We start from the raw sequence: 13868 nt of genomic DNA, 5'->3' as shown, positions 1-13868 counted from the left end.
GACCTACAGGGCCACATGGGGCCTCCAGGCCACACTTGAGGACCTACGGGGCCACATGGGGCCTCCAGGCCACATTTGAGGACCTACAGGGCCACACGGGGCCTCCAGGCCACAGGTTCCCGCCTCTGGGTGGGGACCAATAGGGTGTAGGGTAAAGGCAGGAGGCATGTTACTTCAGGGAGCTCCCACCTACTCATGGGAAAGACTTTGAGCTGTTTGAGGGCTGAACTGGGTATAAGGAGATGCAAAGCACTCTGCAAACCTTGAGGTACCAACAAAGTGTCAGCTTTTACTTTCTTGGTGTTTTTCTGTTTCTTCTCATTTTAAGTTGTAAGGCTGAAAGATTGAGGGATCTTACAGATCATCTAGAAGAATCCTCCCCATTTTACCCAGGAGGAAACTGAGGCCCAGGGCAGTGAAGCACCCTGAGGTCACACAGGTAGTCGGTGGGAGAGTCAGAATTCAAACTCAGGTCCTCTGATTCAAACCAGTCAGGGACAGGCGATCATCCCCGTTTTCCAAAAGAGCTCACCAATTCTGCCTCTGGGCATTTTGTTCTAGCCAACCCACAGATGTCTCAAACTCATTTACAAAACAGAATTATTGTTTTCTCCAAATTCTCCCTCCTCTCTTCCCATGATTCCTTTAGTAGCCGAAGGCCCCACCGCCCCAATCACCCAGGCTCACAGTCTTGATGCTATCCCCTGCCCCTTTTCTGCATGAGCGCTAATCCAGTCTTCTCATCTCTGCTTCGACAGTACCTCATGTTAGGCCCCTTCTCTCCACTCACACAGCCCCCAGCCTTCTCTGGATCATGGGCGGAGTCTTCTAAATGGCTCCCCAACCCCCATCTCCTCTCCTGTGCTTCTTCCACTGATATAAAAGGGATCTCCCCAGGGCATGCTCTGTTCGATAAAGTCCACTGGCTCCCTAGTCATTGCCGCCAAGAGGAAATAAACATCAAAATATTTGTTGGGCTTTTGGGGGGCGTGTTCCCTGGCAGAATACAGGCTCCTTGCAGGCAGGGCCTGGCACACTTTGTATTTTCGGTGCCTGGGTGATCACAGCAAGCGCTTAATGACTGCATGTAGATTGATTGCCCTGGGAGCTGGGAGCCCAAGATACAAAGGGGCAAGGTTAAGTTTGATTTAAAGAGAAAGTTTCCTCCACTGGGGAGCTGCCCCCAGGTGCCTGGGCTCCACGCCCCAATGTCCTTAGGCAGAGGCTGGGTGGGAACTCCTGATTATGGAGGGGTGGGACTGGATGGCTCTGGGCTTCCTTCCAGATTCTGTGACCATGACCAGAATTCCTTCTGATTCACCCCCCACCCACCCAGTCAGAGAGAGACCCTGGCCCAACACAGAGCTTTGAGTCTAGTTCAGCTACTTAACTACCCTGTAACCTTGATACTTCCTCTGCCCTGTGCCTGTTTCCTCGTCTGTAAAATGAGGGGGTTCAGCATGTTGACCTCTGAGGAGCCTTCTGGCTGTAGATGGAGGCTAGAAGAGGAAAGCAGACATCCCAGGCTCTCCACAAGGCCGGCCCAGGTAGGGCACCCATGCTCACCTATCCCCATGCAAGGTGGGTGGGGCAGGCCAGGGTAAGATTCCAAAGAAGTTCATTTCCAACAGGCATCTGCCTGTTGCTCCCACCTCCTGAGTCTTCCTGTGCCCTGGAAGGGGCCAGTTTCATGACCTCCAGCAAAGATCCTTTGATTTTTGCATCTCTCTTGGGCAATGCCCATGCCCTTCCTCTGCAGGCAGGAGGGTCAAACACCCTTTGCCTCCCTCCTGGCAGCCCCGTGTGACTTCAGAAAGGGGGCAGCACCCTCTGACCCTGCCTACCCTGAAGCAGCCCCCACAGCAGCAGCCCCAGACACCCCACTCCTCTCAGGGCTTTGATGGGGTTCTGTCTGCCCCAGGACTCCAGGCCGCTATAGCTGAAGGGGATCATTGGCCCCTAGTTCTAGAGCTAGAAGGAATCTTCCATTAAATCCAAGCCTCTCATTAGGTGAAGGGCCTGGCTGGGGTCACACACCCAAGAGTGACTTAAGGATTCAAATTCAGTTCTTGGCTCTGGCTGACTCCAGCATCTACCTCCAAGAATCTGTCCAAAAGAATGTAAGCTCCTCGAGGGGAGGGACTATTTCCTTTTTGTCTTTGTCCACCCAGCACCTAGGACCTGGTGCACAATAATTGCTTTATGGATGTTTGTGGAACAGTGCATGTCCAGTGCATGGGGCAGCACCAGTCTGGACCCCAAGCCCTCTTTATCTTGTAATCTTGGAGAGAGGGCCAGCCCTGGAGGCAGGAAGATCTGAGTCTTGCCTCCACCACCTCCTGGCCACGTGTCCCTGGTCAAATCCCTCATCTCCCAGTGCCCCGGGCAACGGTCTGCAGCCACCAATGGAAAAGCCTGTGCTGATCTGCATGGGTGAAGGGAGTATGGTAGGAACAGCTCTCACTTTTATAGTGCTTGGGGATTGGAAATAAGTACCTTCAGCTGCTCCTCACTAGAACCCTGGGAAGCAGGCATTATTATGATTACACTTAATATTATTATCCCCACTTTACAGAGGGGAACAATGAGTCCCAAAGTCACACAGCTGGTCAATGTCTGAGGTGAGATTTGAACTCAATTCTTCAGCTGGGTGACTTTGCACAAGTCACTTTATCCTCTTGGCCACATGAGGTCAACTGGAAAATGGGGCCCCCAAAGTCACTTCTGACATGGGATCTGTGACCCCATGACCGCTCAAGCTGAGGCTGTTAGGTGGGTGCAGTGATGAGAGCACCGCCTCAGACACTTAGCAGCTGTGTGATCTTGGGGACCCACCTGTTTGCCGCAGTTTCCTCATCTGTAAAATGTGGATGATAATAGCACCTGCTTCCCAGGGTTACTCCAAGGATCCACCGAGATATTTATACCAAGTGCTTTGGCAGCACCTCGCCCATGGTATGGCTCGTACTCTTAACTGTCCATGTGGAGAGGCTGCCCTGGTCTTGGGTGATCTGTGAATGATTGCCATTTTGCTGCAGAAGTGAGAGAGGCGGCAGATTGGGGCAAGGTTGAGAAACACCAGTGGGGAATTCCTGGGCTTCCAAAGGCTTCCGGTTGCCACTCCCGGGTTTCCTCGGTGTGAGCCTCTGTCCTCTGGGTTTCCTGTCATGGGATGTGGAACCTGGACACTCAGCACTGTTCCCAAGACAGTGGGAATCTGGGGGGGGGCCAGCTCCCTGGGTCTCTGCCTATTTAGGGGAAGGGCCATAAGTGTGGGCTCCCACCTGGACAGGGGGGGTGAGAGGGCCAGAGAACTAGGCCAGGCTCCAGATGGATGCCTATGGCCACTCCTGTAAGTAGGGATTACTCCTGGGGAAGGAAGGCAAATCCCCAGCCTGTGCTCTCATGGAAAGGATTGTAACAAGCAATTCTGTCAGTGGGGCAATGATCCTGGACCGGCCCCAGATCAGCTTCTCAGGACAATGTCAGAAGAGGAGTTTGGGGAGGAGGGGAGCCTGAACTCCCTCCCCCTGGGAAGGCTCCTGGCCTGGCAGGAAAGGTCAGGAGAGGCATTCAGCCACTCTGGGGTCAGGGGAGAGAAAGCCCTGACTGAAAGCACGCTGCTTCCTCTCATTATCCTTATTTTGTGGGCTTCACTTTTATTGATGGCTTCTTCATTTCTCAAAATATCCCCCCTCCCCACTCTCCTGCCCCCCAGGTGCACCATCCCTTCTGACAAAGAATAAGAAATAAAGGGGGTAAGGGAATGAAGTTCAGCTAAAACTTACCAGCACATCAGCCAAGTCTGACTGTGTGGAGTGCTCCATACCCACAGTCCGCCCACCTCAGCCAAAAGAAAAAAGGGGGTGGGAAGGAAGTATGTTTTCTCATTTCTTCTTGGGACAAAGATTGTGCCTACTAAAGAAGCAGTTAGCTAAATGGTCAGAGGTCTTTGTAAGGGGTGGAGGTGGGGGGGGGGCCCTGGAGGCAAAGTCCCAGCTGCCCTGCTCCTGAAGGATGATCAGAGCATCTCTGGGTCCCTAGAGCCAGCTCAGTTAAAAACACTAATAGCAATACTACTAATAAAACAAGAATGTTGTCATCCAGCTTGTCTGACCCTTCCTGACCCCCACTGGGGTTTTCTTGGCAGAAACACTGGAGGGATTCACCATTCCCTTCTCCAGCTCATTTTACAGATGGGGAAACTGAGGTAAATGGGGGGAAGTGACTTGCCCAGGGTCACACAGCTAAGAAGTATGTAAGGCTGAATTTGAACTCAGGAGGATGAGTCTTCCTGACTCCAGGCACCTAACTACCCAGCAACAAGAATAACTGCATTTATGTAACTCGCACTTTAAGGTTAATGGTGTCCTACACACCAGCCCTGAGAGGGAGATACCATTATTACTCCCATTTGACAGATAAGAAAACTGAGGGCAGACTTTAAATGACTTGCCCAGGGTCACACAGCTAGTCAATGTCTGAGTCTGGATTTGAACTCAGAGCTTCATGACTCCAATGGGCCACCTACTTAGGCAATGAGTGTGGTTTAGTGGAAACTCAAAAGATGCGAATTTGAGTTTCATTCACCCACCCATCTACCCATCCATCCATCCACCCATCCATCCACCCATCCATCCATCCATCCATCCATCCACCCATCCATTCACCCAACCATCCATCCATCTATCCACCCATCCATTCATCCATCCATTTATTCAGTTAATTAGTATTGACTGATGACCTATTACTTTCCTATCCTCTCCCTAGCCCAACAATACATAATAGACCAGTACAAAAGGCCTGATCTCAAGGAGCTTACCATCAAAAGGGGGATGTCAGGTGCATAGGAGACATTAAAGTGACCACAGAAGCAAAAAGCATGAAGATTTGGAGAGGCCATCTGGTCTAGCCCTGTCCTGACTCTGCTCTTCCAAAGCTCTGTGACTTTAGACCAGCCCCTTATCCTCTCTGGGCCTCAATATCCCTTCTCTCCAAAATGAAGGGGCTTGGGGCAGCTAGGTAGTGCAGTTAGAGCACCTGGCACTGGAGTCAGGAGGATCTGAGTTCAAATCCAGCCTCAGTCCCTTAACATGTACTAGCTGCATGTCCTTGGGCAAGTCATTTAACCCCAATTGCCCTGCCTTCCCCCCTTTGAAAAAAAAAAAAAAAAAAACCATAAAAAATAAATAAAATGAAGGGGCTTAATTACACAACCTTGAGGCTTCCTTCCCACTCCAAATCCTGTGTCCCAATGTCCCTGGTCTCTCCTTCCCTCCACCAGTGGGACTCCTTCCTTCCTCTGCACTAGGGAGCTGTGGTCTGGGGGAGTTTTACCACCTTGGGGTCAGGAGTCTCTAAAAAGGGCATTTTTTACAGATCAGCCCTTAGCTTTGTAGAAACTGTGTGGCAGCCTGCTGTACACCTTCTAGGCGCAGCTACCACACCCTGGAAAACATCCCCAGAGGCCTGGCTGCTCCTTTTCCTGAAACACCAGCATCCCCATGGTGACCAAGTTTCCTGTGTTTCTGTCTCCTAGGCAGTTTCCACTCCTGGCATTTCCCTCTCAGCTTTTCCATCCACCAGTGAGGCCCATCTGGCTTTGTCTACATCTCTTGGCAACCCTTCCCATCAGACCTAGCTATTTGGTTCTCCCCTCCCTCTGTCCTGATCCAGGGGATCAGGCATCCCTGGCTCTGCCCAGCTCCCTGCTCACTGCCAGCAGCGGGTCCCCCCTCCCAGCCCTGGTCTTCTGGGCATTAACCCTTCCCCTGGGTATTGGCAGGACCCCAGTCCTGTAGCGGTGACAGGGGAGGAAACCTAGAGGAAGTTGGTGCCGCCCTCTGAGGCCTATCGGCTGGAAGCTGGCTTCAAGGGCAGAACCCTCTCTGCCAGGGCAGCTCAGGCAGGCAGGCAGCTGAAGGTTCCGTGGCTCCCTGGGCACAAGAGCCCAAGCTGATGCCCTGGCCAAACCACTCCCCATTCTGGCCACACACTCCAGGAGATGCTCCTTCCTCGGTCAGCACTGACCCCTGTTGAGCTGTTCCAGTGAAAGGAAGGTTCCAGATACTCCCTCCTCCCTTGCCCAGGAATGGAGGTTGGTCATTTAATGATTTAGCTTTGATTGTTCCTCTCTTTGGCATGGCTGCAGCCAAAGGCTTTCTTCCCTGTGCCGCCTTCTGCACCAGAAGAGGCAAAGCTTTTCTCCCAAACCAGCTCTTAGGGGAGGCTGGGGGTGGGGGTGGGGTTCCCTCTAAGACCTGCCTGAGCGTGGAAAGTACAGGGATGTGGAACCAGATGAGCCGCCTCCAGCCACCTCCGTCACTGTGTCGCCTAGTGTCTGGGGTTCAATGTCCCTGTCTCTAAACTGGACGGCTTGACTCGGTGAATTCTAAAGCCTCTTCCAGCTCTAAATCAAGGCCACAGAAAGGCCCCCCATATGCCCAAAACATATTCCTAGCAGTATCTTAGCAAAACATGGGAAACAGGCATCCATCAACTGGGGAGTGGCCTGGCAGACTGTTTAATGTGAACGTCATGGAATCTGGTTGGGAAATAGTGGATCAGAAAAATTCAGAGAGGGGCAGCTAGGTGGCGCAGTGAACAGAGCACCGGCCCTGGAGTCAGGAGGACCTGAGTTCAAATTCGGCCTCAGACACTTAACACAAAAACTAGCCCTGTGACCTTGGGCAAGTCACTTAACCCCAATCGCCCTCCAAAAAGCAAAAAAGAAAAAGAAAAATTCAGAGAAACTTGGGAAGACTGGATACAGAGGGAAGGAAGGAGAAGCAGCAGAACCACATACACAAAGACTACAACAATGTCAACAAAAGCCACACAGAAAGACAGCTGAGCTCAAATGAAAGGCAATAACCAACCTTACACCGAGGAAACCGATGACAAAAAAAAACCCAATGGACAGCCTCTTGGTGTAGAGGAGAGGGCCTGTGGGTGTGGAGTGTCACATGAGGTGAGGGCCTATGGATGTGGAGTGTCACATAAACTCTCAGGCAAAGTCTCTTTGCTGTTGTTTTTTCATAACTTTTACAAGAAGGGATTGTGAAAACCTAACTATGATATTAAAACAAAGGACATCAAGAAGACCTTCACAAGAAAGAAATCCTTGGATTCTAGATTTACACGTCTGTATACTGTCCCTACAGGTAGAGTGTGAGCTCTTTGAGAAGTGGGCCTGGACCATTTGGTCTTTGTATCTTCAGAACCTGGCCCAGTGCCTGGCACTTAATACATACCTGCTGGATTAGATTGGCACATCTGCCTCTTTGAGTAGGGGTGCCAGCTTGGTTCCCCCCAGTGCCCAGTCAGTCCAGCTCTCAGGAGAAACTCTGGGGGGCTTGGAGTCAGATGTTTGCTATAGTGTCCCTAGGAACTTCCAGCATGCTGTGAGGCAGCACCTTCAGGACCCCTGGCTGCTAATCTGCTTAGGGTTCCTTGACACATAGTAGGTGTTTTTAGGGCTGAGGAGCCTACCCCCTTTCCCCCTACTTTCTCACACCGCCCCCCCCAAACCTCCACTGGTACACCCAGGCAAGAAAATCAATTCGATTCAATGGAACAAACATATTATATGCTTACTTTATATGCTGTGCCATAGATCAGTCTCATTCTACATGTGCAGACCATGGGAGGAAGGTTAAGCCTGTCTTCACCTGGAACCCTCACCCTTTAATAGAAAATAATGATTTTTATCATAATAATTACTTGTTAAATTTAGTGAATATTAATTATCATTTTACCTGACATAGGTAATACAAATACAAAGGTTTACAAAACACTTTTGAAAAAAATCAGTAGCTATGATTTCACTGTATAGGACTTCTGGTGAGGAAATGCAGATCAGCCCTCACTTGGCAATTTAAAGTCCTAGAGAATGGCTTGGTGCAGTGAAGAGGTCAAAGGACTTGCCCAAGGTGACTTAGCCAGATCAGGGCTGTGCACAGCACAAACACAAAATAAATTTGAGCCTCTGCCCCAGTTTGGCATTTAAGACTCTTCCCCAAGCTGACCCATGCCACACGGGATGCCATGCTGCCACATGGAATGCCATGCTGCCATGTGGAATGCCATGATGCCATGTGGGATGCCATGCTGCCACATGGAATGCCATGCTGCCATGTGGAATACCATGATGCCATGTGGGATGCCATGCTGCCACATGGGATGCCATGCTGCCATGCTCCCATCTTCATGCGTTTGCCTGGACTCTCTGCCATTCTTGGGATGTCTCCACCTCAGCTTCCTGGGTTCGTTGGTTGCCATCTGCCTCACCTCTTTCCTGATGTCCGCCCTGCCCGTCACTGCCAGCCTTCCCCTCTGAGGTCACCTTGTTCTCCATTTGTGTCTTGTGTACACCTGGGGTCTCTAGTGTGGTTTGGGAAGAAGAGTAAGAAGGATGGTGACCCAACCTACCAGGGCATTAATCCCAGTTAAGGCACAGGACTGGTACCCCTCCCACTAATCCTGGACTGGCTCAGTGCTGATATCACTGTCCCAAAGGACTAGGGCAGTAGGGGGCGCCACAGTACACAGTGCTGGGTCTGGAGGCAGGACGACTCCCAATCTGACCTCAGACACTTCCTAGCTGTGTGACTCTGGGCAAGTCTCTTAACCCTGCTTGCCTCAGTTTCCTCATCTGTCAAATGAGCTGGAGAAGGAAATGGCAAATCAGTCCAGTATCTTGGCCAAGAGAACCCCAAAAGGGGTCACAAAAAGTCGGTCACGACAGAGGGATGACTGAACAACAACGAAGCATTGTTGGGTGCCTGTGACCGGGTCCACACAGGTAAGGGTCCCTAGACCTTAACTGGAGATGGGAATTTGAACGACTCCTGTGAGGAGCAGCAGGAAAGCCGTTGGGTGGGATGTCTGATGAGGCTGGGCCAGGAAATTGGGGCCAGTTAACATGCATCGTCATGCCCTTTGGTCTTTGCGGCCTCCAGAGGCTCCTGAACTCCAGGGTCTCTGCATTTTTGCACAAGGAGATTATCTTTCTTCCATGTTGCAAAGCCCTCCCCTGACTCCTCGGCTCACCTGGTCTGGCCCAGCCAGCCTTTGCTGCCTCTGCTCATTCAGCTGGGCAGGGTTGGAGTCCTGAGGCCCCAAACAGACTGGCAGGAGTCAAGGCTCACGGGAGGTACCTCAGCACTGGAGCACCAAGTGTGATGGCTGGAAAACAAACACAGAATCAAGGCAGGGCCTGTCCTCAAGGAGTTTATGTTCTAATGAGGAAGAGAAGAGAAGTGGTGAGAGAAGGGAGGTGTGGTCTGGGCAGCACAGGGATGGAGAAAGGGAGCTCAGCTCCCTTCAGGACGGCCCGGGCTGGCCAGCTCCGTCATTACCATCACTGTTATTGACAACATGTCTGTTACTAACACTGCTGAAGCATTTTAAAAGTCTGCGACTCTCGGGTCTGGAAGACTCCAGTTTAAATTCTGCCTCAGCCCTGTGACCCTCTCTCAGCCTCAGCTTCCTCTTGGAATAAGGGGGTAATGAGGCACCTGCTCACAGCATTACTGTGAGGACCACATTTGGTAAGTAAGAGTACGTAGTTGAGTAAATGCCATTTGGCATCTCATTGGTAAAGTGCTTTACAAACCTGAAAACTCCATGGAGGAGCCGCCTCATAGGAGAGAAGCAGCAGCAGCAACAGTAGCAGCAACAGATTTAGAAAGGTCTTGTGGCCAACCTGGGTTAGAACCTCTCTCTAACTTATCTAGGCTGGTCCCCATTGCTTATTTTCAAGGCCTTTCCAGCCTTTAATTCTCTTTCTAACTTGGCCCCAATTTCCCGGCCCAGCCTCATCAGACATCCCACCCAACGGCTTTCTTGCTGCTCCTCACAGGAGTCGTTCAAATTCCCATCTCCAGACCTTTGCACGTGCTTCCCTCATGCCTGGAATGCATTCTTCTCACCCCTGCCTCTCAGCAGCCCTAATTTCCTCCAAAGTTCAGCCTGAGCGCCCATATGCCTTCTACAGGAAACCTTACCTGTTCCTTCCCTTTTCCTCAACCCCTCAGATCTCCTTGGATTTATGTCTCTTCACACCACCTCCCTCTGATAGAATGGAGGCTCCTGGGGGGCAGGGCTTCATCTTTATGAAATTTGTGTCCCCGATAGCTAGAACCTTGTTGTTGTTGAGTTGTATTGGATTCTTGGTGATGCCATAGACCACAGCACGCCAACACTGTCCATGGGGCTTTCTTGGCAAAGATACAGGAGTGATTTGCCCTTTCCTTCTCCTGTGGGTTGTCAAACAGAGGTTAAGTGACTTGGCCAGGGTCACACAACTAGTGAGTGTCTGAGGGCACATTTGAACTCAGGTCTTTCTCAGGTCCTTTGGAGTCAGACTCCAAGCCCAGCACTATCTCTATCTCTCCCACCCCCCACCCCCAGCTGCCTCCAGTTAGCACCTAGGAGAAGCTTAACAAATTCCAGTTGAAGGTTTGATGTCTCCTTCTTGTGGAATATAAGCTCCTAGTGGGCATTGTTCTTGTACCCCCAGCACCCAGTGCAGAGCTTGGCACGTAGGAGGTGCTTACTAATGATGAAGCAGTGGGTTGGTAGGACCCCCCAGAGCTCTGTGTTCTGCTGGCACGGCCTTCAAGAACCAGGCTTGCTCACCGAGCCTTACCTCATCTCAGTTGTCCAAACCACATTTTAGGAAGGTCATGAGTTGAGCTGGATAGAGCAGGGACTGGGATGGATGAGACCACACCATGCAAGGACCCACTGAAGAAACTGGAGGAGAGGAGACTGGGTGGTGTGAGCCTGCCATCTTCAAGGACTTGAAAGTCTGTCACTGGGAAGAGGGATTCTTAGATTTGTTCTTTTTGGTCCCAGAAGGCACAGCTGGGAGGGGGAGAGGGAGTTGCCAAGAAGCAAATTTAGGCTGGATTTTGGGAAGATTTCCTAACCAAAGCTTCACCAAAGTGGTAGAGACCACAGAGAGAGGGTGCGGTTCTCCTCTCTTAAGGTCAGTCAATAAGCATGCATTTATTAAGTACCTACTATGTGTCTGGCCCTGTGCCAAGTGCTGGGGCTACAAGGAAAGGCAAAATAGAGCCCCTGCCCTCAAGGAGCTCACCATGTCTAATAAGCAGGCACATCCAAGATGTGGGTGCAGAGTAGATGAAGACGTTCTGGAGTGGGGGGCCACCAGTAACTCCAGGGACCCTGGGAAGGCGACTTCCCTGCAGTTCCCTCATCTTTAAAGTGAAAGGGTTGGATGTGAGGACCTTTGGGGCCCTTCCCAATGCTGGCTCTAAGGTCACACGATCTAAGTTCAGTTTTGTCCTTCTCAGTGTCTCAAGCCATCAGAATTACCAGGCTGCAGGAAACACTGAGGCCTCCCCAGAGACCCAGGCATCAAATGTGGTCACCCTCTGACTGTTCCTCCCAGCCCTGGGCAGTCTGATCTACACATCCTTGAGGAAGGCCCAACCTCACCCTGGAAAGGGCCCAGGCCCTCAGATAGGCCAGCAGGCCCTGAGTTCCCCGCTGTAGGTGCTCCTGGGAAGGCCCCCACTCATCAAGGGGCTTTGTTGTGCTTTGGGGGTCTGCATTCTGGCCTTTTCCTGCCCATCTGTCCTAGCTGTCTCTACCCACTCCTCTTGGTCTCTCTGTTCTTGTTCTCCTTTCCACTGGATTTCTATCCTGCCAGCTCCTGGCCCTGGCCCCATTTCCTCATTTACTTAGTATATCCGGCTGGTGACACAGAGTCAAACACTGGCTTCCTGAAGGAACTCCTGCCCCATCCCATCCTTTACCAAATAACAGAATTTCAAAATGGCAGAGGCCTGGGGACCATCTTACTAAACCCACGTTGGAAACAAGACTCTCTCTACAACTCACCAACAAATGACTATCTAGCCTCCTCCTGAAGGCCTCCAGTGAGGGAGAGCCCACCATCTACAACCCACCCAACAGCGGCCATCCAGCCTACCTGAAGGCCTCCAGTGAGGAAACTCCTGCTGCCTCCTGGAGTGGCCCATAGCCCTTGGGGACAACCCTAGTTACTTGTTTCCTTCAAAGCTCAATTCAAGTGTCAACTTGTACACAGCTCCTTCCTTCCTGATGCCCCCAACTACCAGCACCTTCCCCTCATATGACCTTGTATCAATGTATTTTATCTGGCATGCCTTTTGTACATTCTTATATGTGTATATGTTGTGTCCCTCATAGAATGTAATGGCTGGTTTGGTCTATATCCCCAGCTGGCAATGGGTACAATGGCTGGCAAACAGCAGGCACTCAATAAAGACTTGTTGATATCAAACAGAGGTCTTCCTCTCCGGGACTTCCATCCTTGCTCCCAGCTCTGCCCATGGGGGAGCAGAACATGCCTCATCCCTTTTCAATGATGTAGGATCAAAGAGTGGTACCAGAAGGGACCTTGGCAGTCATGGAGCTCTACTCTTCCACTTTACAGATGAGAAAACTGAGGTTCAGAAAGGACCCATGACTGGCTAATAATAGCTAACATGGCTGAGTTCCTACTATGTGCCAGGTATAGTGATAAGTGCTTCACAAATGTCTTACAAGAACCCTGTGAGGAAGATGCTATTAGGAGCCCCATCTTCTAGTCGAGGAAACTGAGGTCAAGTGACTTTTCTAGGGTCACACAGTTCAGAAGTACCTCAGGGCAGATTTGAACTCAGGTCCCCTTGACTACTTGTAGCGGCAAGCACCCCAAGCGTCCCCAGGGTGGCTGCTCACAGGTTCTTGGATCTGCTTTGATAAAGGAACGCAACTCAAAATGGGTTAACAAGCTTACTTTAATCAGTCAGACATATATTGTTTACCTTGTTCAGGGGAAAAAGGTCAGCACCCTGAACTTCAAAGTGTACAGGCAGAATTATCAAGACAGAAACAGATCAAGTAGACAGATTTCCAAACTGTCCAACCATTACATCCATACCCAGTCAACATCTGGGTTTAAACATTTGGGTTTTGCAGTGGGGGGGGGGGGGGTGCGTGGGGGAGGGGCCCTGGACAACGGCTTCCCAGAATACAGATCAAATCACAGGACACTTCTCAAAGTGAGCCCCCAAAACAAAGCTACACATCAGGGCTTATATAGCCTTCTCCTGGCTCAGAGAATGTAACAACCTTATTGACTCACTGGCCAATCAAGAAGTATCTACTGAAAAAACAAGCCTCCCACCCTGGGCTCCAGGTGCACTTTAGCCTAGGGGCAGGGAAGATCTTTAAATTTGCATTTCCATTACACTACTATACCACCCAGCCTCCGTAAATATCCCTCATCACTCAGCTGCAGCTGTTGGCCTTGAATGCCTTCACTCCTGCCTTAGGATTAACCAGTGTGCCCTGGGATCAGACTAAGGAGGAGCAGCCTGAAGAGGCTGGAGAGCTGTCCCACAGAAGAGGGATTAGACATTTCCTGCTTGAACTATGAGCATGTAGAAGGGAGAGGTGTTAGAAAGAGGCAGATTTAGGTTTGAGGTCAGAAAAGACTTTAGGAATTAGAGCTATCCCATAATGAAACAGGCTGCTCCAAGAGCTGATAGGCTTTCTGTCCTGCAGGGCTCCTTAGGGAGGGGATTCTCATATGGGGAGGATTGGACTCAGAGACCTCTGAGGTTCCCTCTAAAGTTGAGATCCGGGTCCAGGGGAAACGATAAGAAGGAGACCCATCATGGCCATGCTGAATCTGTGGCTCCCGTAGAAATGTCAGGTGAGCAGAGATGGGGGCCTGGCAGTCATGCTGAGATGGGGTCAGGTTTAGAGACTTGGGAGTCATCAGAAAAGAAGGACCCATTGGAGTGGTGGAGATCACCAAAGAGAAGACGTCAGTGGAGATGGAAGAGAAACGGGCTGAGGCAGAGGCC

The sequence above is a fragment of the Petaurus breviceps genome, unplaced genomic scaffold, assembly GCF_028583685.1.
Source record: "Petaurus breviceps papuanus isolate PSGF00001 unplaced genomic scaffold, PetGlider_PUasm1.0 567, whole genome shotgun sequence".
In the NCBI taxonomy this organism is placed as follows: domain Eukaryota; kingdom Metazoa; phylum Chordata; class Mammalia; order Diprotodontia; family Petauridae; genus Petaurus; species Petaurus breviceps.
This window is presented reverse-complemented; position numbering follows the sequence as displayed.